Consider the following 26843-nt stretch of genomic DNA (forward strand, 5'->3'; position numbering starts at 1 on the left):
AATCCATTCGCATGTGTGCGGGGATATTTGGCGTGCGGGCGGGGGACAGTGTTTAGAGGACTCGCAAAGCTGTGAAATTCGTAGCGTTGAGAGTCAACCAGAATCAGACAGCTTGTCTTGTCTTTACTGGTCAATCGAATGCAAACGATAGAACCTCTGAAACCGAGTGTGCAAACATTATCCGCTAGAACCTCTGAAACCGAGTGTGCAAACATTATCCGTAGCACATTTAGCCGGAGCTGTTGCATATTGCATGTGGAATATGGAACATTAGCCCCGTGGAGAACGCAATATAGTGTTCATATTGGGGTCTGATTCTGAGATGGGTGGGCCTCTGTGCACGGCCATTATTTGCATACTATTCTCAGGTACAGATTTACGTCTTTCCTATTTCGAGTCAGATGGAACTTGGCTGGGTCTGTCTGCCTGATACAGGGGTGGGATCTCTGTGGTGATAGGACTACCCTGACTTGTGGTTGTGTATTGAGTGAAGTGGATGTGTATAAAAGCTCTGTGTGATCTTTAGTCAGACATGCAGAGATGGGAAGCTTGGTCCTGACAGATCTCTGGGATCACTGGGCTGTTGCAAGTTTCAGTAGTGATAATGACAACTGAAGTGGCTGGCAGATAACCAATGGGCCTCACAGGTTTCCACCTGCACATGCACAAAACCCTGCATCGGTTTCATGGAATTTTACATTAGCATGAGGTGGCAACTTTTGAACTTTGCGGCATCCCCTCCTCTGGAGCCTCCCCTGATTTTAATCAATGTTAGCTGTTCTGTTACATGACTTGCACATGTAGTATGCACAAAAATGACAATTCCTATTTTTACGTTATTATTATTATAATATTTTTATTTATAAGGCGCCAAAAGTGTTTCGCATCGCTGTACAAAGGAACAGTACAGGGAGACCAAACTTAGCATTACATTGAATTAATAACAAAAATAGAGTACAAATAAAGAGCGCCACAGTACAATACACATTACAGCTTAAATATAAGTAGTGAGGACTCAACCAACATACAACTAGAGGCTTGTGGCCAATGATGGAGATGAGTATGCGGACAAAGATGGTCACTGAGTGTTTGAGTATAGGAGAGCTGTGAGTGAAATGTGAAGAGAAGAGGGCTTTGACAACAGGAGGGAAGAGGGCACTGCTCGGAGGAGCTTACAATCTAGTAGGAAGGGGAGACAGACAGATTACATGAGGTGCAAGCAAGTGGGTGGTGTCTTGATAGCAGGATGTAAGCAGGCAAGGGGTCAGAGAAGCAGCCTCTGGACTAGTTTATGCAGCGGAAGGGTACGCTTTGATGAATAGGTGAGTTTTCAGTGCCCGTTTGAAGCTTTGCAAGGTCGGGGAGAGTATAATGGAGTGATGGAGTGCGTTCCACTGAAGGGGTGTAGCACAGGCAAAGTCCTGTACTCTAGTATTAGAAGCAGTGATCAGGGTGGAGGAGATGACCATCGTCTGCCAACCGTAGAGGGCGAGAGGGTGTATGAATGGTGATGAGGTTAGAGATATATGGAGCAATGGAATTAGAAAATGGGAGACCGTGTAGATTTTGTTGAAGGGAAGTGGCAGAAGTAGAGAAGCGGGAGAGGAAGATAAGCCTGGCTGCAGAGTTGAGGACAGATTGAAGAGTAGCCAGTTGGGATATAGCGAGGCCGGTGAGAAGAGCATTGCAGTAGTCGAGCCGTGAGATGACCAGTGAGTGGATGATCAGCTTAGTTGCACACTGTGAGAGAAAAGGCCTGATGCGAGCAATGTTGCATAACACTCTGTGAGAGAAAAGGCCTGATGCGAGCAATGTTGCATAACTGGAACTGACAAGAATGGGTCAGAGCTTGGATGTGGGGTGCAAAGGAGAGGGAGGAGTCAAGAGTGACACACAGGCAGCGGAGTTGGGGAACGGGGGAGTTGATGGTGTTGTTAACAGTGATAGAGATCATAGTAATAATTGAAATTACATTGACATAAGCCCTATTTCCCAGTGTACGGCATGCACATGAAAGGGTCTTGTAAGTTGCTTTGAAAACACATGAAGTAAATCATACGTAAATACATTCAGTGTAAGTGCTTTCAGTGCTTTCATACCTTCTAGATGTAGCGTGGGTGTCATTGCTTCAGCGACCATGCAGCGTTCGCATCGCTCAGCTGTATTGTACAGGTGCATGACTAGCGTTCGAGCACCTGGGCATACTGAAGACACAATCCCATCAGCAAAACCCCCTGGCTCTGATATGTAATGTCTGTACTCCAAAAGATGAGTATAAATCTCGTCACACAATGCAGTAATCCATTACTGTATCAATATAGATCGGCATTTATTTATTTTTACGCCAGGAAAGTCTTCTGGTTTGTAACAAGTTGTACACAATTGAATTCAGTCACATTCAAGGACGCCTGGATACACTGTATTAAATGTTACTGTCAGCAATCCGTCCGCAACACTTTCATATCTGAAACTTTTCATGGTTCGTGTCACAGAACTGCTGACATTATATAACCCCTTAATCCATTTATAAGCCAGGAACATTGCAGACAGATAGTTAAATGGCTACACAAATACTGTTCAAAGGATTTCATGTCAGGAGATTATACTGTGTCCTTATTACTTTAAACACACTTTGAAAATGGAAATCTCTAAAATCTTTCAAAATAATATGATCCGAATTAAATTCTCCGTGCATGAATTGCTCATGCCATTTTGATAGAACCGTTGTCCATAACAGCCATCTGTATATACATGATATTACAAATGTGCGTATATAAACTAAAGTACACTAACATTTCTAAATATTTAGATAGATTTCCAAGAACAAAGCCGAAGAGGATGTGGGTGATGTTTGGCTTCTAGTAAGCAATGCTTCAAATGAATCATTATTTACACTAATCGTTTTATTTTTGTTCAGCGACATTGGTGCAAGATAACCACCGGCTCATTAATTAATGCCTGCCAGGACTTGTGGTTCTCCAACTAGTGACCTGCGAGTGGTCTAATGTATGGCAGCCCTGTCTGCTAATGATACCGCATCATTGCTTTTATAGGGTGTTGGCAGATATATTAATAGTATGTGTTCTTTAACGTTCTTAAATAATCTGTTATCCACTTATGCATGTAATATGGCAGAATCAGGGAGCACTGAATACTGATGGCGGGCTATTGGTGCTACTGTCAACCGCTTGCCCAAAACCCCCACAATCCACCCCCCACCCCGCGTTCAACATACCCCTTATACAGTGGTAATTAGCTGGGATCAACTGCATATGAATACCTTGCAGTTTGTGAGCTGCATTCCTCCCAAATGTCCCAATTTTATTGGGACAGTCTCATCTTTTTGGGGACTGTCCCGCTGTACCACCCACAGACAGCACTGTCCTGCAGTTACTGGAAAGTTGTGATATCCCCCTGTCACTCGCTGCTCTGCTCAGTAGAGCACCTGTGAATAGATGCTGTGCATATGTGCCCTCATAGGCGTGCCCCCATAGGGGCGCTGTGCAATGTTACTGTACCACACACTTTGAGACCTATTTCACAGGGTTTTTTTTTTTTTTTTTTTTTATTCAAATGTATTTTCTTATCACATCACTGATACATCTGGTCATTCTGCATGAACTTGGGATGTTTGTCCTAGCTATGTACATGACTGCCAGGATGTTAACACAAAGTTGAACGATTTTTGCTTAAGCGTTTGGCTCAGCGATATATCACTTAGCGACCATAACACCGTGTACACAGTGACTAGCAATTTTGTCTAAAAAAAAATAAAATAAATATTCCGGTATTATTGGGTGGTGTGCTGATGACCTCATTTGACTAGAAGTTGCTGGTGTAGTCTGATTGGAGGAGCATGTTCCTATGACCAGTACAGGGCTGGTTGAGCGAGTGCGCTCCTGGTGGTATTGCCCTGTACACACGTGAAAACACAGACAATGTGGTCACTCAGCGATTCTGGCTAATATCGCCCCATGTGTACAGTGCTTCAGATGTATCCACTCGGTGCAGCAGAAAGACACTTGGGGATGTGGGTGAAGTCTCTTTGCAGGTTGATGTAAATCTGTGTTTGCTAGTGAAATTGTGACATGGATGGAAGATACATTGTAGCCTTTTGCTTTCCAGTAATTTCCTTTAGTATCACAATTTCCGCTGTGTCGCAATTCACTGAACATGTTGCATTGTGTACTGACATTCCTGCAGTAATTGTGCACTGAATTATTATTGTTTAAATGCCCAGTGAGCAAACAGATGAATGAAACAATATTCATCCAAATGTATCTACAAAATAATGTGTATTTATATTAGAACACCTTCAATAAACAAAAACGCTTTCCATTTCCAAATATTCCATTGCCAAACTTCAGGATTCATTTAATGTGAACAGCCTCATAACGAGGGGGCACAATATTTAACTAAACTTCAATCAAATGACTTCAGGTCATTTGCCAGCAATAACTACAATATAGTGATTCATATTCCTTGACTATGGCCCTGGCATTTAGATATTTTGCACATCTCTCACAGCAACATTGGCACTTAAATGGTTAAATGTATTGTGTTTTTAGTGTTGGGTCCCCTTCCCCAAATTGTCTCATGATGGTATGCAAATATTCCAGAATTCTTCTGGTCCCAAGCGTTACAGGCACTTTGGGGAAAATGTATTTCTATTTCTAAAGATGCCAAGCTGTAAAATGATATCTATAAGCTGATTGGTCGGTATGAGAAGCTTCTCCACCTGTCCTTAGAAGGTTTGATACATCTCCCTCTTTATTCCTTATATACCCCATTCATACCGCCAACCCAGCAATTACCCGGCATTTTTGTGTTCGAAGACCAGGTTCTTCTTCAGTGTGAAAGGGTCAACCTAGGTCCTAAATACCAGGTCACCGACCCTGGTCAAGAGCTGGGTGGGCGACCCTGAATTTAAGACCCCGGTTGACCCTTTCACACCAAAGAAAAACCCGGATTTTTCAACAAATTCCCAGGCTGAAACGCTTTACCCCGGTAATTTGCTTCTGGTGTGAAAGGGGTATAAATAACTCTGTGTCTGTACCAGTGTTTACAACACACAAGGGCACCTCTTGCCTGAAGCTTGGTTCTAGTGTTGCACAGATTTTCATTAGGCAGTAAATAAACTACTTATGTAAAAGATTCGCCCTGCACACCCAACTCATGACCTATAAAACGTGAGCATTGTTTGTCTGCAGAGTAGAATAGCAATTATATTATCTGTACTAGTAATCCAAGATAGAATGAAGACCCATTGGATCTGACGACTGAATGATGACACTGGTATTTACTTCTGTATGCCCAGCAATCAGCACAAGCATTACACCAGGCCCTCCTGCTGTTGTGAAGCTACAAGTCCCATCATGCTTTGCCACAGTTTTGCTATTAGGGAATGCTAAAACTTTGGCAAGGCATGCTGGGATGTGTAGTTTCACAACAGCAGGAGGGCCACAGTTTGGACATGCCTGCATTACACAGTTAAGTTCTCCCCGGCCAGTAGGAGTCCAGGGGGCAGGCTAACACTCTAAGGGTTTATGCTGATTCCCAGGCGTCATGCAATCAATGCAGGGAATTTGGAGGAGACATAGGGCCAAAATCAGACCTGATCGCAGGACAAATTTGTTCTAAGAATGGACCATGCTGCACTGCAGGTGGGCCAGATGTAACATGTGCAGAGAGAGTTAGATTTGGGTGAGTTATTTTGTTTCTGTGCAGGGTAAATACTGGTTGCATTATTTTTACACTTTCATTTAGATTTGTGTTTGAACACACCCCACCCAAATCTAACTCTTTCTACACGTTACATCTGCCCCACCAGCAGCGATCAGGTGTGAATTAGGCACAGAGCCTGAAAATCTTCTGCGGTGGGCATTGCCGGCAGTGCATTTGGCCCCAGAAGATTTCTGGGCATACCACTTATACTGTATGGTTGTGTCTGACCAATAGCTAGCCACCTGACCTGTATGTATCCTATATGTTGGGAATATTTTACTCTTTCCACTAATGTTTTTAGTTCTCTCAGTTGCATATACTCATAGTCCAGGGGTAGTAATTGAGTTGGACATCTCCAATCCTCACATCCAATCACTGGGAACATCTGGTATCTGGTCCATAGGTTGACAGTCAATAGGTACATTTTTCTATATTTTTGGCTGTCCAAAATATCTTGCTCTCATTTTGGCCCTTATTCTGGTTCACTCGCAGAGGGAAATTCCGTCTCAAATGGACAAAACCATGTGCACTGCAGGTGGGGCAGATGTAATGGGTGCAGAGATTTAGATTTGGGTGAGTTATTTTGTTTCTGTGCAGGAAAAATACTGACTGCATTATTTTTACACTACAATATAGATATCACTTTTAAGCAAAACCCCACACAAATCTAACTCTCTCTGCACGTTACATCTGCCCACCTGCAGTGCACATGGTTTTGTCCATTTGAGAAGGAATTTGCCTTTGCGAGTGAACCAGAATAACCCTTTATCACTTCTTTTACTGTACATACGTCCCTTCTAGAGCAAATTCTCAGCCCAATTAAGTATGGATTATTTCCCCAGATTTGTTTCTGCCTCAGTATACAGGCTAATATTCTCCTTTGTACATTGAGAACTGCCTCTTTTTTTACTTTTGCTTATTTCATGTATATAATAATTATAATGACCACTGCTTAGTGGCTGATATCGGTAACGTATCCATTCTAGAAAATTACATAGAAATATCAAAACTGTAAATTGTTGTTGTTCTATCTTCCAGTTTAGTTATCATGTTACAGTTTCCAGCTCTGAGTAATGGCTACAATTACCTGGAGGGAAATAATCGCCGGTGATTTCTTTACTTGTAATGAAATGAGAGCACAATTAGTTTAAACACCAGGTTCCAGATCATGCTGACAAGATATTACATAACGCACAGGGAAAGAGCTTCTGTTCTCACTTGCTGCAGATATCATTTTCTGTTGTTGACACTGGGAAGCGGAGCGCAGCGACTCAAAATGAAATAACTCTTACTACGTCTTCAAAACGTCTTTAACGGACGTGTGGGTTGATGTAGATTTAGTAGTATTTACAGAGCTAATGGGCAGTACAGTATATGGGGTGACCTGTTACTAGAGGCCATTCACAGTTGTATATGACGGCTAAAGACCAGCAGTAGGGTCTCTGGATCAGTCGTCCTTGTGTACATTTTCCCTAGGACAAAGGGCATTGGTGAACTGCGTAATGAGTTGCTTATGGTCGAGCTAGCTGCAGAACAGACAGGTGACCGGCCTGGTGATAGTAAAAATGAGTATTGGTAGTATTGCGCTCTACTCCTAGTGTATGTTGCAAAATCAATACAATTGCCAATTGGTGTGATCTGTGTATACATACTGTATTGATCAACTGATGACAGAGGTGTGTAGTTGTTAAAGAACTTTATTGGTCACAATACCAGTGTCGTTAACATGAGATTAATGGTTAAAAAAAGGGAGGAAAAATAATCACTGTATTTTAATTTTTATTAAGTAATATGTGTGAGTGTGTGCATTGCTATGAGCGCAGTGTATGTGTGTGGCTAAAGGGACATTGTGTGTATGTGTGTGTCTATAAGGACAGTGTGTATGTGTGTAGCTATGGAGGCAGTGTGTATGTGAGAGGCAATGGGGGCAGTCTGTGTGAAATTGCATGCAGTTGAGGTAGGGGACACCCCAAACAGAGATCTTGCTAATAGCCCTTTATGGTCTATATCCGGCTTGGCACATACTGAGTCCTACGGCAATTAGCATAGTTTATCTTGCTGCAGAAGAGCTCTTTGCATGCTCAAGAATGTGGGATTGGAAAAGTGATCAACAGCTTATTGATATATATTAGCAGTTGCTAATTTTACAAACCTAAACATGGACGTAACTGTATCCCATATATGCCTGAGGTAACCAGGGCAGTTCTACTAAAGGTGTCAGTTTGCATGTACGTTGTGATGACATGTGACTAAATGTTATCATAATATGAAATGGAAACATCTAGGACCAACAACAGCTCAGCCACGAAGTAGCTCTCCGAACAAACTTACGGTACTTGTTTCCTATCTGGGCGCCCACGATCATAATCGCGGTCATCGGGGGTAAAAATCGCGGTAATCGCGGGTAAATCGGGATGACCGCGATGACCGCGATCACCGCGATTTTCCCATAGGGAACAATGTTAAAACGGCAGATTGACCGCGATTTTACTGTTAAATGCCTCAATGGACCCGATTTGGGGCCAAAAAGGCCAAATTAACCCTTAAATGTCCCCCCAAATTTTTTACGCCACCCCACGATCCACGCCAACCCGAAGCGTGGCGAGCGCAGCGAGCCCGCGAGGGGCGGCGGTACGCGTCCTCCGACCTTTTCATGCCCTACTATCCACTAGGGCGTGGTGTGAGAATATAATAGTGTGGCGAGCGCAGCGAGCCACCGAGCCCGAAGCGTAGCGAGCCCCGCGAGGGGACGCGGATACCTTCACAGGTAGACGCGTCCCCTCGCGGGCTTCACAGGTGTCCGCCTCGCCACGGACACCTGTGAAGCCCGCGAGGGGACGCGCATAACTGTGAAGGTATCCGCGTCCCCTCGCGGGGCTCGCTGCGCTCGCCACGCTTCGGGCTCGGTGGCTCGCTGCGCTCGCCACACTATTATATTCTCACACCACGCCCTAGTGGATAGTAGGGCATGAAAAGGTCGGAGGACGCGTACCGCCGCCCCTCGCGGGCTCGCTGCGCTCGCCACGCTTCGGGTTGGCGTGGATCGTGGGGTGGCGTTAAAAATTTGGGGGGACATTTAAGGGTTAATGGGCTCTGTGGCCCATTTAACATTGATTCCTATGGCCAAATCGGGTGGATTGAGGCATTTAACAGTAAAATCGTGGCCATCGCGCCTTTTAACATTGATTCCTATGGGAAATCGGGAGCATCGCGTCGCGGGCATCGCGGGTACATTTATGGCCGGCCGCGACGCGACCGACACGATTTTCATGTTTAACATTGGTTTCAATGGGAAATCGCGGGCATCGCGTCGGTCGCGTCGCGGCCATACATAAATGTACCCGCGATGCCCGCGACGGGCGCCCAGATAGGAAACAAGTACCAAACTTACAGAATGGGATGCCAAGGGCTGAAGCGCGTAACACATAAAATCTGTCTGTACAGTACTGGCTGTAACACCCAACCACTGAGTACTAAGCTGTCTCGGCAAACAACATCAGTGTGTCAACTGTACCAGGAGCTTTGTGTATTGTCTTCCCATAGCTGAATGGTTCCACACACAAACCTCAGAATTCCATGCATACTGGCCACCATTGGCTGGAGTGGTGTCTGGAGCAGTAGTTATCCATTCTCAGAAGTAACTAATCACACTTGACCATCTGTGGGACCACCAATGGCAGTTTCAGTGAGGTAAGTGGAGGATGCATAGTGATCTTGAAGGATGGTCTTTGTGGTTCGTCCTGGGCAGCGAAGGAAAATCTTAATGTTATAGAACACAACCATGTAACAACAGTTCAGGGAAGGCCCTCTTCTGTTTCAGCGTTATAATGCCACTCGCATCAAGTAAGAATGTGACTGGTTGCACAGAGGCCTCACCTCCATCTCATTGAACACCTTTGCTGTGAACTGGAATGCTGGTTGTGAGCCAGGCCTTTTTTTCTAAGCCTACCAATGTCTTGTGGCTTTATGGCTATGTCTCGCCACAGACAACTTCCTAAAGCTAGTGGAAACTTTTCTAGAATAGCAGAGGCAGTTACAGTAGTGATGGATATATCAATTCCATATTAATACCCAGGTTTTGGAATGAGATGTTCAACATGTTGGCAAGATGTTTGGTTATCTACATACATCTTATTGCCATGTAATGTGTGTGTATAGATATACCCAACATTCAGAACAAGACCATTGCTCCTTTGCACTTGCCAATACATGCAACATCAAACTAAAACTGTACTGTACAGGGGCTTACCCAGAATTGTGTGGGCCCATAGCAACCTATTGAAGGGGTCATGTGCTAATGCTTTTTGAGAAGACACCTCTCAGCAGCAGATATTTATTTTATACAAGTTCCCTAGTTTATTTCATGAACCATCATAGTTACCTAGTTTATATTATGCCACATTGTAGGGCTGCCAGTATACACTATATGCCACACAGTATCCTCAATTCAGGTTATGGCATACAGTGTCCCCAGTTCATATTATGCCACATTACAGTCTATCCAGTTCATACTGTGCCACATTAAAGTGGCCCAGTTCTTATTATGTAACATTATTAGTGTTCCTTCTAGGAACTGGCGAGGGCAGGGTGGTGCTGTACGAGGACAGCAGGAAAGGCACGTAGCGGGTCCACCGACATCACCGTTGTTGGTGGGGCCAGGCCTCCAACGTCTCTAAATGGGTGGGTCCGGGCCTTCAAAGTCACCAAAGTGTGCAGGCACGGTCACCAACGTCATTATTGGGGACGGATTGGGCTCTGTCAAAGTCACTGCCAGGGAAGTGCTTGGCATCTACAGGGTTGCTGGGCTTCTCCGTTTGCACTGGCGGAGTCAGGTACAGATGGAGCTGCCGTTGTTTATTGCCGGCGCTCATCAGATCCTCTCCTCTGGCGAGCGTCGGCGATAGAGACTGGGACACGTGTGCGTCTCACGCGCGTCCCAGTATCACGGCGGCTGGGCAGCGTCTCCCTGCCGGTCTCCGCTTCAGGGAGATGGGCAGGGGTCGGGCGATGAGGGGGACCGGCGGTGTCGACAGGGGGGCGTGCAAGCATCTCATGTGCGTGTGCCTCTGGCTGGGGCCAGCCGGGGCTGGCGATACATTCGCCAGCCCCTGGAAGAACTAGGCCGGCTCCATCTGTAGCAGACTATTCTAGCAGGGCGCAGCTAGAGTGGCAGGGCACATTTTCCCCTTTAAAAACACGGGCACGGCGCTCTGCTTAAACTGCCTACATTACGGTGCCCTCAAGTTCATACTGTGCGATATTACAGTGGGCCCCATGTCAAATTATGCCCCCTTACCATTGTAATATCCACTACACACTCCTCCCACTGAAAATTGAACGTCATCCAATTCAGGCTGGGCAATGGATCAGACCCTATTGCTTAGCAAGCAAATCTATTAAACTGGTGTGCAACTTTATAACCTGGTTCCAGGCCCCCCTAAGCCTCTGGGCCCCATAGCTATGGCACCCCTTGAACCCACTATAGTTTATGCCCATGGTACTGTAGAGCATTGTGCCTGGCAAAGTCCATGTAAAACAGAGACTGTCCCTGTGAATTAGAGACAGATCGCACTATGGAATTGCTGAAAGCTGTAGGGAAGAAGACTGGAAGATTCATTAACGTAGAATTATAAATAGACGAGTTTGAACTTGTGAAAACAGTTTGTGGATTAGAACATGAAACGCACGTCTTCCAGTAGTGATTATCACACAGATGTGGTCTCATTGTCCCGACAGTTCTAGATTAAACAAACCTTGTCTCCTCTGAGCAACTCTGTTTTCAGAACTCTCTCAACATGAGTGACATTGTTTTGCGTGTGAAAACTCGCCGCCAGGAGATCCGACTGCTGCGTCTTGGTTATTACATCACATCCTTGTGCACATTGTTGTTCCAGGGGAGCCTAGACTTTATCTGCTGTTTCAGATTATCTCCCAGTTTAAAACAAGTGTCTCACTTTGAAGTAAAGTTTTGTGTATTCTGCTTGCTTTAAGTTACACGAATTATCTGACTCGTAGATAAAGGAACATCGTTTTCGGGTTTGTTTTTATCAACACGGTGTCATTACATATTATACATGAAGAGAAGCATCAAGTTCTTTTCACTCTCTTGTTCTTTGCCGGCTGATCTATGCCAGCTGCTCTGCCCATTAATAATTGTGGAGCGGGAGTTTGGCAGCGCAGCTGACCGTGCAGGGGGCACAATAAATTATTTAGGACATATATCTTCATGGAGAACATTGAAGCTTTAAAAGTAGCCTTGCATGACACTAAATACTACCTTCAAATAAGCCACTTGGTGAAACCGCCATTTACATGGCTTGAGTTTATGCCAGTGATTTTCCCACTGAACATTCAAGACCTGGCACAGTGTATTGCTGGAACAGGGTCCTACCTGTACGTACACTGTTTAGCTTAGAGCTCATCCGTGTAGGAGCGGTGATCTGGCTGATTTCACATTGAGTGCTTACATTAATGATCTATGGCAGGTGCAATCTCATGTTGATTATGACAACAGCTACACTTAGAACCTGTAATGGGGCGATGTGGTGATCTGTCATGTATGCAACATGTGTAAGCTGTAACAGGTATATGTCCCTATTACCAGCTCATATTGGTCATAGAGCAATAAATATAGTAAGTAGTAAAACAACATTGGCCCCAGAAGCAGAACTCTGGGAGGCAATGGAGTCATCTGCCGCCGGGCTTCTGCTCCCAAGGGGGCACCTCTCTTCCCCCTGGAAGATTTAAATCAGTTATTTAAAAGCCAACGATATTGCTTCTGTGGCTGAGTTCTGAAATATATATGTGTTCTTCTATCTATCTAAACAGAAATATATATTTTATATAAGGTTATATAGGTTTGTGTATGTGTGTGTTTGTGGGGGCACCAATATATATCTTGCCTCCGGGCAACTGGAACGAACTTACGCCACTGAGTGGCCCTGTCTTTATATTACATGTCCTACTTATTGGGTTTATGAGGTTATTGAGTTCTAAAGGCGTGTACACACGGTACAAAATCGGAACACGGCGGGACCCGGCAGGGAGGGAGGGCTTTCATTGTAGCAGTTCGAAGCAGAAATAGACTTGCCTACACAGTCTATTTCTGCTGTCGATCCTGATGCCGCGCGTCCGCACATCGGGATCTAATGTGTATCGAAAGCAGCTGTACATGTGCATTTCAGAGTCACTTTCTATTTGATTTGGACTATATACTCCAAATCCTATTCACACCAATGATTGTAAAAAAGTCGCATGCAAAGACGCTCAGTAATACGGTGCTCACACGTTATTTATAATGCGAATTGTAGCCAGGCCTGGCGATAGGGGTGTCAAAGGGTACAGCTGACTCGGGCCCCAGCGTTCTTAGGGGCCCCAAAGCATGGCTGCGGAGATGATGCACTCAGCCACCTGCTCAGCACTCTACTCAGCCGCACGGCTGCTTGCTCAGCCTGCCATTTACTGTATTCTCCCTGCTCACTGTGCCCAGCCCCACTGGCCGCTCAGCTGATCGGCAATAGAATGCTTGTGCTGCACTTGTGCTCGGCCAGCGCCACCCGCTCAGATGATGCAAACCAGGGAGGCGCCAGGCAGGAGAAGCGCTCTCGCTGCTCTGCACCCTGCTACTGTCAGCTGCTGCACCTGCCACACAGTCTCACAGGCAGCAGCCGGCACTACAAGTAGAAGCTCCCTGCACCACCATGTATGACACCATCGGAGAATCCCCTGCAAAGGGGAAGAGCTACCACGGATGACTGAGTAGGCTGAGGGGGTGGAGCTACATGGTTTCAGGCCACCGCCAGGCCTGCTGTTTGTCAGAAATAGAGGTGTAGATCCAGCCAGCCAGACTTTGCTAGGTAAGTGGGGGGGGGGGGGGGGGGAGACGACAATTAGTGAGTCGGTGAAAGTGTTCTGTATGTTTAAAGGTTATGTGGACAACTGCGGTCGTTAAGTTTATTACTACTGCGGGCATTACATGTATAGGTGCCATTACTACTGCGGGGCATTATGTGTGTAAGTATTGTTACTACTGTGGGCATACGTGTAATTCGCCAATCCACATATTTTTCGACTGTGATGAATTTTTCACCTGGGTGATAAAATCAGCACTTTCACTGTGTAAGTCAAGTCTAAATTCAACCTAAAAACTGTTAAAAGCGTTGATTTTTTGACTATGTAAAAAATTTGGCACAAATTGAATGTATCCCTTAATCTCTTTGTGTGGGTCTGGGTTTGGGGCTGTCCCAGAGGTATCAGTGTACCGGGCTCCAAGATTTCTATTGCCGGCCCTGTTTGTAGCACACGGAGGATAGATGAACAGTACTGTATGTGGACACCGCTGTAGACCAGTTTTCTGATCTTGATGCGTGTATTCATTTTTGGGTCTCCTATTTTTTTAGGGGAGAAAATGTTAAGCCATGGGCAGAAATAAAGTGGAGATAAAGTTACCAGAGGCAACCAATCAGCTTGTAACTGGCATTTCTCTAAGACATTCTGTGAAATGATAGATTTGTTTATTTGAGCAACTACTGTACTTTATCTCTCTCCAATGATTGATATGTATATGTAAGGGGAGATAAATGAATAGCTCTGCTTGTTACATCAACGTTTCAAACGTTTATGTTTTTCTTCAGGATGTACATACATATATATATATATATATATATATATATATATATATATATATATATATAGCTTAGTAACATCTGTGATGTGTGTTGGAAGTAATACTTGTTCTAAGAGGTGATTTTAAATTGTATTTATTAGACATAGAAGTTTAGCAGAACCAGCAATAACTCATATTATTCAAACACATCTCTAATTTCCCAAACCTCTTCCTGCCCTCACTAATTTACCAAAAGTAAATACAGTGTAGGAAGGGGGTCTATATTTGGTGACCAAGTAAAATAACAGAATTGAATTCATCCTAACTGAAGCCTGGAAAATTACTGAACCGTGTCCTAAGAGCAGAGTCTGTATATTCCCCTAATGGAAAAAGACCAATTACTGTACACAACACGTTCTATGATTGGGTGTGTTTCCACGGGCATTTAGAATAAAAATATCACTACTTAATATCACTTTGTGATACACAAAAAACATTCATGGAAAAAAAAATCCATAAAATCTCAATGTTTGATGAAATTTAACATAACCTCCGCCTCGAATGGTAGCCATTAAGTACATTCCCTAAAAGCCGCAATTGCTGGAATAGCATGAGTGGCAACTATAGTATTGCCGGTTGGATGGGCATTGGTGCCAGGTGCAATGCCCGGTATACCTACAGTACCAAACACTTACAACTAGGTTTTTAATGATTTGTTTTTATCACAAATACACATTTTCTATTAGACTGCAACTGAACTTGAAAATGACCTCTTAATACAGCAGATACTACTTTTCATGTACGAAAATGGATTTTCAAACACACATGCACAGAATAATAATGTGCATCAGCCAATCACAAACAGATTCACTGACAGCCAACTTCATTATCATCTTCATTGCCTACTTAAAGGGGTGTACACATGGTGCGATTCCTTTTGTATTCAATCACGATTCCATCAGGATAGAATCGCCAGGCACAGTGTACCCATTAGATTTTGACTATATAGTACAGATCTGTACTATGGCCCTTATTCAGATTCACTCGCTCCCCTGCATATTCGCGCAGGGGAACGATGTTTTGCAACTGCGCAGTCAGTTATGCACATATGCAGCCACTGTGTGCGAGCGGCCAAGGCGAATAGATTTTCCGCTGGTGCTCGCACACATCAGTGCGGGCAGGGAGCATGGGTTTGCGGGCATTCCCATGAAAATGCTGGGCGTTCTCCTGGTATTTCTCCAATGATGCTGGGGCCGGGCATCTGACGTCAGCCTATTGACCGCTGCCCGCCCGCTTCCCGTACAGGCACTCGCAGATGTAAGACACCAGAGAGGTGTCTTTCGCTTGCGAGCGCTTGAGAAATCATTCGATGGTAAGCAACCATCAAATGATTTTGTGACCGCATGGAAGGCTGTGAATGGATGAGTATGCAAATCATCCATTCGCATGCCTGCGGGTAATAGCGCCGTGCAAGAAGGGGGCGGGCGGCTGTGCGGGCGGCGACTGGTGGACTCACAAGCCTGTGAAATTAGAAGACTTGCAAGTCAACCTGAATAAGGGCCTATAACTAGACTTGCTTGCACAGTCAATTTTTCTATTCGATATACACTGACGGGAGCGCGCATCAGGATCCAATGCAGCTGAAAACCATTCGATCTATATATAGTCACAATCGACTCGAAAGTGACCCTGAATCAGGCCGTGTGTTCGGGGCATAACAGGACGTTATGGTGCTTCATTGTGTCAGGGGGACAGGAAGAGGGCTGCTCTGCTCACATATTGTTCTTGGAACCTGGGAGCAGTAATTATAGTACTGCTCATACCATTGATATTTGTGTTTAGATTGTAAGCTCTTAAAACCAGGAATTGCATTTATAGCTTCCTCATTGTATAATTCACTACATATATAAAGGTACTGTGTTCCTAATGGTAGAAATCCTGCGTGTACACTACAGACCATTCAGAATAGACTACATGTCAGCAGTAAGCATGGTAGACGAGAACAGCTTAGAACCATCATTTTGCATGTGGGCTGTGAGGAGACAGATTTGTGCTGCAACAGCTGCCAGCCCTTTATGTGTCTTTTAGGTTTTGCAATGGATCAGCTTTAACACCAGTCCCCAGTTAATGGGTCTGTGGTGACTGTATTCATTATGGCTGCGAAGCTTCCCGAAATCCCTAATAAATCCTTCCTCTTATTTTCCCACTTATGTCCTCCCTCCAGATTTGTGAGGACTCACCAAGGTCTGTACTTGTTTGAGCTCTCTGCAGCATTCTCCCCTTGCAGATCATGTGGATATGGCTTGTTCACTCAGCAGGAACCCGTTCAGCCTCTCTGTCCATTAAAAATTGGCTCAGATGTGCTCTTTTCTGTCTAATGTACTTGGGAAATGGACACAAGGGTTTGGATTGCAAAAGCCATTTTAATGCTTCTCTTCCTTGCCACGGCCTTACCAAAATAGCTAAGATTGCTGTGCAGCTCCTAAATCCCATGTTACAGGCTGTGTTTGAGCTGGTTGGCTGGTACATTTATATCTCTCCACTTTATCATTCTTCCAGGCTTAATGCATCTGCCCCTGAATCATCTAGTATTGGGCATTCCTCCCACCCCATGGGCCTGTAATTTGCGGCATTTGGCCTATATCATTAGGAAGTAGGCAGGTTGTTGGCACCCCACCTACTTTTCTAAAACTTAGTGGGCCTCCAAAAAATATGGAGTCTGTTATGGAGAGTTTTAAAAAAGATGAGTTTCCAGAACATTCCAGAAGAATGCATAGCTATGAAATTAAGACCTGGATGTTTTTATAGGTTATATAAAACTGCAAACCCTGATGCAAATTACATTTACCAATTTACTGACATGAATGTAGCTGATGACCAGTGGAGGCTCCAGAAGGGGGCTGCGGCACAGTTTAAAGTTCAAATAGGGGAGCCACACCCACTGCCACCAACGGTCATTAAAAAACGGACTCACTGGCCGTTGAGACTCCTCTAATTGAACTTAGCACTGCACTGCAGACTTACCACTGTGTCCGCCACTGTTGACGACTAAATACTATAAAACAAGGCTATTACTCTCCCACCATGAGAATTGTATTCCTGGTCCGCGTTCCCTGCTTATACTGTAAATATATCCAAAGAATAGATGCAAGGACACCTGATCAAGCACCCGTGTGACCCACAGAGCTTTCCCAAACCCTAGCTCAGTGATTTTCAACCTTTTTACCTTGCGGCACACTAAATAGGACTTTAAAATTGCCAAGGCACACCCTAAGATCCCCACAGGCCAAAACACATTGGCCACCACAGGAAAAAAACAAACCTATTGTCCCCCACATTAAAAACAATCACACTGATCCCCACAGGTAACAAAATTAAAATACATTGGCCCTTTAGATGAAAAGAAGAGACCAGTAAATAACATTTGAACTGGTGGTGGCTGTAAATGGGTTTGGGCATCTCTAGATCTGGGGGCACACTTGAGAACAGCTCAAGGCACACTAGTGTGCCATGGCACACTGGTTGAAAAACACTGCCCTGGAAAGGCAATTATGAAATAAGAAACTAATGTTTGTTTCAGTTTTGGCTCCTGTTTTATCTGAAGGTTCGGTGTAAAGAGCGTTCTATCTAGAAAACTGCTACACAAATGTGAGATTGTGGTTTCCGTGTGCAGCACAATGGATGATTAAATATGTAAACACAAGGGGTTTGCAGTACTTGTATATATCATTTAATTGGAGTGGATTTTCAGAAAGTTCTTTTTTTCAGTGTCTATAGAGAGGTTTATTTGTGAAACTGCAGAGGGGGTTTGTGACATTATCAGTGAATAGATCTTGTTTAACTCTACTTAGTTTATTTTGTTTTTCTTAGAACATCAATGTTCCCCCGCCTAGGTGGTCTTTGTAATTAAAATGGCTTCTTATGCATTGATGTTCTATTCATTTGATAAATAAAAGTCCGTTTTCATGTAAAACATAAAACTGTCTGGGTGACCCCAAACTTTTGAACGGTCGTGTATCTTACCTTGTAATCTAAATATTGCTTGAGCCTCAAAGTGCATGGACTTTCGAACAGTCTTTTACATGTTCATATTGTACTTTTTACTGTGGCTATATTTATTAAAGGGAGATACTGGTTCTTGTATTAAGTGTGATTTTGAGTGCAATTACCGATGTTAGTTCTGCTGGCACTCAGTTGAGGTTATACAGTACATCGAATTCAAACGGCGAGATATAATCCCTCCCAAATTCGGCAGGCATGTGGGTTGCTGACCAAACAAGACTTTTTTTTTTTTTTAAAGGGGCAATTTTGAAAGGCAAAACCAAGCTGTGTAAATGATTGCCCTTTAAAAAAAAAAAAAAAAAAGACTGCTATTGCTATGAAGCCAGATATTTCTATAAAGAGGTACACTGTGAATTATTACTATACAGTAAAGCAGGCCACTGACAGTCATGCAAGGCAGTTGCTGGGGCAACTACCTATAGCAGGGTGGCCAAACCTGTCCTCAATATCTACTAACAGTCAGTGGCAAACACGGGGGGTTTTCCAAATGTAATCCAAAATCTCCCACTCTGCATTATAGTAAGAACGGGAATCTGAGGGAATGGTAAAAACCCTAAAAATTGGTCTTTTTTATACAATGGATACTGTATGAAATAGAGTAATAATACTTAACAGCACAGATGGTCTATAGTATAGGCTGTTTCAAACATTTAAATAAAATGGTCAGGAAAAGGTTAAATCTCCCACTTCATTGTAAGGCTCCTGTCTCTTCCTCCTGGCAGCTGCTCTCTATTGTGATGTTTGAGGGCTCAGATCCACACATGCAGTAAATGTGGTATGGTGTCTGCTCTGTCCCTTACACTGCATGATGTGGTGGCAGCTCTATTGACACTCTCGAGTCCACTGACGCTTCATCTCATATTTTAAGGCACTTGCCAAGAGGAGGGAGTTTCCGGGCAACCAACTATGACAGTCCATGTTTTTCAGCGGATCTATAGTAGGAATGAATGCAGCAGGTTTGAAAATGTGACCGTTAGTAATGACTACACCTGTGCACCAGCTCGGTGATTTGGAAAATGTGGACCGTTGGTAGATCTCGAGGACCGGTTTGGCCAACCCTGGCCTATAGCATTTAGGCTGCCTGCACCTGGGGCCCAGAACTAGCAGTGCCACTGCATTGTGTGCACCCGATTTATTGCTGTATAATTCTGATTAGAAATGACTTGTCCCATATCTAATACTCATGTCCTGTACTTTATTTTTTCTTCTTTCTTAAAACAATACACATACAGGATGTATAATGGCTTGTGTCAGTGAGATGGATTAATACCATCGTCATTAGTCGGTGAACTCTATACACTTGTGGCCCCTGTCTGGGGTTAGTACGCTCCAGTCTGCTCCAGACCAGGATGTTTGCACAGTTAAACTTCAGTCTTCAGATCATATCTTTGGTAAATAACATTTATTTGACTAATGCTGATGGAGAGCGCTGTAATCCAATGCTTGGCGTTTGAAAAGAGGCTTCTGTGCTGGAATAATAGATAAAGATCAGCTTTGTCCAGAGCGTAAATGAATGCCGACGTTATTTCCATAATTGTGATACGGCTCAGATTACCCTGTGTGAGGCAGAGATACTCCATATCAACATTAAATATGCCATAAATGCCACAATGTTACATTCTCATGTAAAATATGTTCTCTGTCGCTCCTGTCTAGATTGATAGCTTTGTTTAATCTTTCTTTATTTCACTCATGAATTGCAAAGTAAAGCTTCCCGAATCCGGTTCTCCTATTTCACAGCAATTACAGAGCACCTCACTATGGGATATTTCTGTGTATACTTTGTTCAATACTTCAGTAATGGGAGCGGTTAACTGTGACAGAGACAAGGAAAATGGAACTGACTGAAGTAAACATAATGATGCAGCTGTTTAGTAAATATGGGCCTGTTTTAGATGTGTTGCAGATTGCTATAACAACTGAGATAGCGCTATATGGTAATGCTGTAGGTGGCGTCTATTCCATATAGACACATCCTCCTCCAGTAGGGATTGGACCTGTGTCCTAGGGCGCAACAATGGAACACTCCCTTACCATCTGACCACTTGTGGCACCCGGGTGCCAGACGGACCCCTGTACCACACCCGCGGCACCCATGGGGATGTGCAACCTGCCTGTCAGCACCCACAGAGATCCCTGGCCACTTTCCTCCCCCCTAAACATGTAACAGAGGCCATCACCCTCTCCAAATGGCAGCAGACTGTCAGTTACTGACATAATGTTGTGGGACTGTTCATGGACATTAAGAATGTGCCCTGCGCAAAGTACAGATAATCAGTATTTTTCAAATCAGGAATCCACTCACTGCATCTGAATAACCCCCTACAGTATGTCTCTAATTTATTAGTTGTTATTACCGTTTATATGGTGCCACACAATATGGGTACAGCACAGAGCAAAGATGTTGAGGACAATGAGGCTGAGGTAAAATAAGGCTTGTGATTGCATTGTAAGGCAGCATTCAGATACAAATCTAGCTGCTTTCCAATAAAGTTGTGCACTTTATCACAGTGGGTTAACCATGTCTCCAAGTCTTGTTGAATTCACCTTATAAATAAGGTGTATTCCATGTTAATAATAATAATAATAATAATAATAATGGGGCAGATAACAAGAGATAAAAGCAAGGGTGATAGAGAGATAAACAGCCAGCCAATCACCTCCTTACTGACTTTTTTTCAGACACGGGGATGTTCTAACATCTGCACCCCAGCTCCGCCCCCTATCGCCGGCCATCGCATAGCGGTGAGTCAGCGGGACCCGGCGGCTCCCCCTTCCCTCCCTTACCCGGCTGCTGACTGCGACTGCTGCTGCGGGGGGGCTGGCTCTCCTCCTCCCTGCACCCGGAAGAGGATAAGTGCAGGGAGGAGGAGGTCACAGGTCCGGACAGCACACTTCTGTGCTGCCCGTACACAGGTGAGGGGGGCGATGCGGGGGTCCATGCGGAGCAGCGGTGAGTCGGTGCAGGTGGCGGTGGGTTTGCGTTAGAAGCCCATAGGCTTCTATGGGGCATCACCAGATTTTTCTGGCGATGCCCCCCGCCGCGGTAACCCGGCGGGGGATGCTTAATGCATCCTAAAATGCGGTAAAAACCCAGATAACGTGGTTTTTAACGCATTTTTAGCTCAGAGAATCTCCCACACAGCCTGTAACATGACAGTTAGGAGGTGATTGGCTGGACACTGTAGTGGGGAAGGGCACTGTAGTGGAATTGTAATAAAGTTACGACAGGAAAACACACAGCTGTGTCCATCTCAGAATTAGGCTGTATTAGGAGGGATCCTCTCCTGCAACAGACCACACCCCCTCAACAGACCCTGCCTCCATGAGGGCTGCTTCCAGAACTTTCCCGGGCTGGTTTTCCATCAGAATCCACCCCTTCTTTAAATTGTAAAAAATTGATTATTATAGTCAAAATATATCTTTAAATGTAATGTTTAAAAATATCATCATACACAAAGTTAATACAATCATGGCAGTAAGAAGAAATATGATTTAGCTTCCTCCGTCCTTATCCTCTTGGAAAGGTTTCATTTGTTCTAGTTGTGTCTTACGTAATCGCTTTTTCTATTTTTCCCGTCTGATATTGATTTTTTACTGATGATAATTGTCTTTCTTGCCCCTCACTGTTTTGTATTTTATTCTTATAAAACACACTCTGATGGTGATGACATGGCAGTAGGAAAGATTAATAAAGCTTAATAAGTAAAATGTTTAGCTGTTTATGTGACAAGTTCCTCAGCTGCGGACTGATAGGGAACCTCAACATCTGACCCTATTAATAAAACCAATCCATACCTGAGGAAAACAAGCCGGATCAACGTAAATTAAAAGCACAAGCGTCATTCTCTTTGTGTTACTCTGAGAAACATTTTGTCATCCATGAAGAATCAGCATTGAACCACACACACCTACAAGGGCTGTTTGCTTTCACAATTATTAAGAATGAAGAATAGATTGTGCCGTAATTCAGTTGATGAGAAGTTGCCAAAGAAAACACAAGAAAATGTCAAGGCTGTTAATTGGCTCGTAGGCCGGATAAACACATATTGTTTTACAGAGGATAATTCCAAGATACATTGAAAGGTGATTGAAACGGATATACTCGCTGACTAAACCCTAGAATAAAAGTTGCTTCCTTACAGTGCAGCATTGTGGAAATACATTACCTCTATATAAGTGTCATTACTTATTTTATAGAGTGTGGTTATGAAAAGAAGTATACAAAGATTATATATAAATCATAAAACATGGGGCATACTGATGTCTGGTCGCACTATCCAATCAGATTGTCAGTGATTGACAAAACAGAAGCTTCCAGACACCATTGTTGGTGAGGACCAGGCCAGGATCTTCATCTGAGGACATGGATTTCCAGGCCACTTGGTAAGACCTGCGATGGATGGCTTGTGTGACCCCATCAGTCACGCGGATGGCCAATGGATCATAAAATGCCACACGGATTAGTAATTCATGCAGGAGGTGTGATGCCTTCTGCTACTTTACCATATTGGAGCTACAGTATAGCTGCTGATACAACGTAAGCAGCAAAAATAGCCTCTCCTCACACCATAGTGCTGACACCTGCCTGAACATTAAGTGCAGAACCCGGCTCCCTTCGCTACCAAGGTGCAGGAACAGCCTGAATCTCCCATAACCCTGTCGTGACTAAAAGTGTGGGCAAAGGGGCCATGCCCCTAACTAACAAGGCCATGTCCCTTTCCCGACGCACATCTTTGCTGTGCGGACTTCCCATTGCCATTGGAGTGCTGTCAAGTGTTTATTGCAATGAGGGAGGGAAATAAGAGTGCTGTGAGGTGATTCATTAAATGGGAGTTCTGTGAGGTGATTGCTGAAGGGGGATTACCATGAGAGGTAGACATTTGGACTTTGTTGGATGTTGCTGGTTACAAAGGGGTCCCCATAAGAGTTCAAGCTTCAGGGTCCCAAAAATAAAGGTCCACCACTGGTTGTCACTCTGAAATAGTGAAACCAACAAATCCTGAACCTTCAATACTCCTATATCTCAGCAGTGCCACAGACATCTCTACTCACTATTTCTATCATTTTCTATATTTCAGCTGCCTTTTAATAATGGGTTTGTATCTTCAATCCCTATTATCCATATGTTATCATAGTAAAATGCTTGCAAGGCATATTATTTTATTTTGTTTACCAAGGCAGTGATTTGTCTGTTAATGCAGTAAGGTAGATTCCCAGTGTCGGCGGTCCCTGCAGCAAGTGTACGGGGGGTCGACACACTGCCAAACGTGACGATATATCTGTAAGATATGATCTTTATTTATTAATAAGTTCTTATATAGAGTAGCAAATGTCTTTGTGCTTCAGGACTGACCGGGTGTGCTTTAGGACTGACCGGATATGTCTGTCTATGATGCACACCCACCAATCCGATAATGATATATCATTCTTTGATATAACAAATATATATCAGCCAATGTGTATCCAGCATAATACACAAATGAAACCGAAAACATCTCTCCCAACTTCTTCCTCCACTGCCCCACTGCATGACCATATCTAGTTACCGCTTATTTCTGTCATTCTCTCCACTGGCACATTTCTACATTGAAATATATACACAGCTCACAAATCCTGAACCATCTTATGACCCAGCCTCTCCTAACTGAACGCCCTATTTCTTGTTTCCACTTCCCTAAATAAATATTGTCTGGTTGTTCAGAAGTTAATCAATCTCACAATCTCTCCTCTCATTCCCATCAACTGACTGCAAAGGTCTTCTTCCCCCAAATTCCACTGAGGTTGTGCTGAAAAAATGATCAATGATATCCTAAATGATAGGGGGAGATCATTAGCGGCCTTTCTCCCGATATATACCTGCTTTTGCCAATTTATCCTAGCAGTGAACAGATCCCTGCAATAGCAGAACGTGTTCATGTCTAGCTTGCAGAAGAATAGCATTTTGGCCACATGCCCTCTGCTTCCTGAGGCTGTGTCTGCTGCTGGATAATGACGCTGCATGGACGGTGCTCATGCATTTGTTAGAAATTCTCCTTAGCCACACCCGCGGCTCTTTGGGAAAATAAAGCTTTATTGTTTTTTGCATGCGCAGTCACTGACTGCATATTCCTGCAGCCAGGGACAGTTCTATGGTGGGGCAACTGCAGCTTTCAAAATTGATTGCTGCAGCTGTTGAAATAGCCAGTGGCACTGACCTATTCATACATTTAGCAGATAAGAGTGCCGATAATGGCGGCAGTGCTATATGAGCTCGTCATGTGAAACTCTCCTCTCTTTTCTCTTCGCCTCTTGTCTTGACTACTGCAACCTCTTCTGTCTGGAATTCCCTCACCCATCTCTTCCCATTATAAACCATTTTAAATGCTGCAGTAACTTTCTCTTTCATTGTTTTATCTATGCTGCACAACTCTGTATGTCCTCCAGAATCTAATTGAAATTAGTTATGCTCATCTCCAAAGCCCTCCATAAGACCGTCTCTTCATGAATGTCAGATATCTTGCATCTGTCCTTCACCTCACCTCGTATCTTATCGCCACCTCTCACTCCCACATAGAAGACTTTTCTCTAGTGCTGCTGCTCACTTAATGGAACTTTTCCTTTTTTTAAAACTATAAACAGTCTTTATAAAACCATTTCTTTATAATAGGTTACTCCCATCTATTCTACCCACAGTAGTGCACTCTTCCAACACCCCAAGCACCATTCCGAGCCACACTCATTCCTTTTCTAAGATTCTCCCAAAATCCAGATCTTTCTGGTATGTTCATGTGGTGCATTACAAATCAATAGCAATGTGATCACTGTAGAGCTTTTTAATTTTTTTTCCACCCTGGGACCACGCATCTTACCGATTTACCTCAGGATGTTCAAACAATCGATCACACGACCCGTCAAAATTGTGCATTCGGGCCCGATATCGTTCTGATGTACAGTATGGTCACTTTTACTCCAAACACCTGTTTTTAAAGCATGTTAGGTTTCTTCTAGTTATATATTATGTTGCCTGGCAACTAGATGTGCCTCATTATTGTCAGTCAATTGCAGACTCTTGTGGGTGTGTCATTTGGAGTGCGGGTATTTAAACTTGATTTTCATGTTATATTATAGTCCGTGTTCTAACAATATTCACTTCAGTAACTGAAACATAAACCTGTGTGTTGTTCAGGTGCGGAAAAGATGCTGCAAAGTACGAATGCTTTAAAAAATGTGTTAATAGTTTATTTTTGCCAATTAACAAAATTAAAGTGAATGAGCAGAAAATAGATGTAAATCAAATCAATATTTGGTGTGACACGCTAACTTAGTGTTCATTCTAGCACCCACTATCTTTGAAAATCCATGTAGTTCCTCTTCCCTGCCTGGGGTGTCGCTGTCTGCTGTAGTGCTTCTAGGACAGTGTGGTCTGTATATCAGCACTGATATGCAAACCAGACCTGTGCTAGAAACATTACAGCACACAGTGACACCCCAGGCAGGGAAGAGGAACTGCATGGATTTTCAAAGATAGCGGGTGCTAGAATGAACACTATAACTGGATACCGCCCACTGTCTCTAGATGACACTTTAGTAAATAAACATTTCATGAGGGGTAGATTGCATATTTGTAAGCAGGAATGTTATCTACTGGGTCTATCAAAGAACACTGTGGACTTGGTTAATGATTTTAGTTTAGATTAATTAGTAACATATTAGGTCACCTTACTCACTGTTGTTTCACTTGAACCAGCCTGAAAATTAGAGAAATACAGTCACATGGAAATCTGTTGTATATGTAGGAGTTCCAGAATATTGCCTTCATTTGTCAGTAAATATGTCCATTTAGAATGCATGAAAAGGTGAAAGTACTGCATAGTTTAGTATTAAGGCAGGGTTGCCTACCCTCCCGGAATGGCCGGGAGGGTCCCGGAAATCGGGTCCCCCTCCCGGTCCCCCGGAAAGGGTGGCAATCCTCCCGCATATCCCCCCAGCACCTGCGATGTGTCCCTCGGCGGGGGGGTCCGCAGGTAAAATGCCGCAATCGCTGCATTTTAGCCCCGCCCCCCGCAGTGCAATGACTGAAATACCGGCATTGCACAGCGGGGGGTGGGGCTAAAATGCCGTGACACTGGAGACATGCCCCCAACAGGGCATCATCTGTGTGGCCACGCCCCCGGACCGGCTCTTTTTTCAGTCCTGGAAATGGCCCCGCCCCCCTGCCTGACAGAGCTGGCTGCCCTCTCCCGGAGACGGCAGCTCAAAAGTCGGCAACTATGTATTAAGGTCCCCATACACTAGTCCGATTTCACTAAATTCTGACAGATTGGCCAAAATCTGAAGTGTTGGAAATCACATCAGATCCGATGTGCGGTCCCATGTGCTTCAGATCGGAGACGGAGGTCTGACCTGCCTGCACGTCCGTCCTGTGACTCGGACCTCCTCCTGGCGAAGGGTAACGGAATTGCACGCTATA

The 26843-nt window shown here is 44.1% G+C and overlaps 1 protein-coding gene and 1 long non-coding RNA gene across 3 annotated transcripts in view; one reads left to right on the forward strand and one right to left on the reverse strand.

The window, feature by feature from the left end:
• The window catches only part of LOC146026981 (uncharacterized), a 63972-nt gene extending 61750 nt beyond the window's left edge, over positions 1-2222 (reverse strand). Inside the window, exon 1 of the long non-coding RNA XR_014454609.1 lies at positions 2100-2222. This is a non-coding gene — a long non-coding RNA (uncharacterized LOC146026981). The remainder of the gene's footprint in view (positions 1-2099) is intronic.
• The window catches only part of ATG7 (autophagy related 7), a 241208-nt gene that overhangs the window by 200153 nt on the left and 14212 nt on the right, over positions 1-26843 (forward strand). The window lies entirely within an intron of this gene.

Source organism: Crinia signifera, chromosome 8 (genome assembly GCF_055691185.1).
Source record: "Crinia signifera chromosome 8, ASM5569118v1, whole genome shotgun sequence".
Taxonomy (NCBI): Eukaryota; Metazoa; Chordata; class Amphibia; order Anura; family Myobatrachidae; genus Crinia; species Crinia signifera.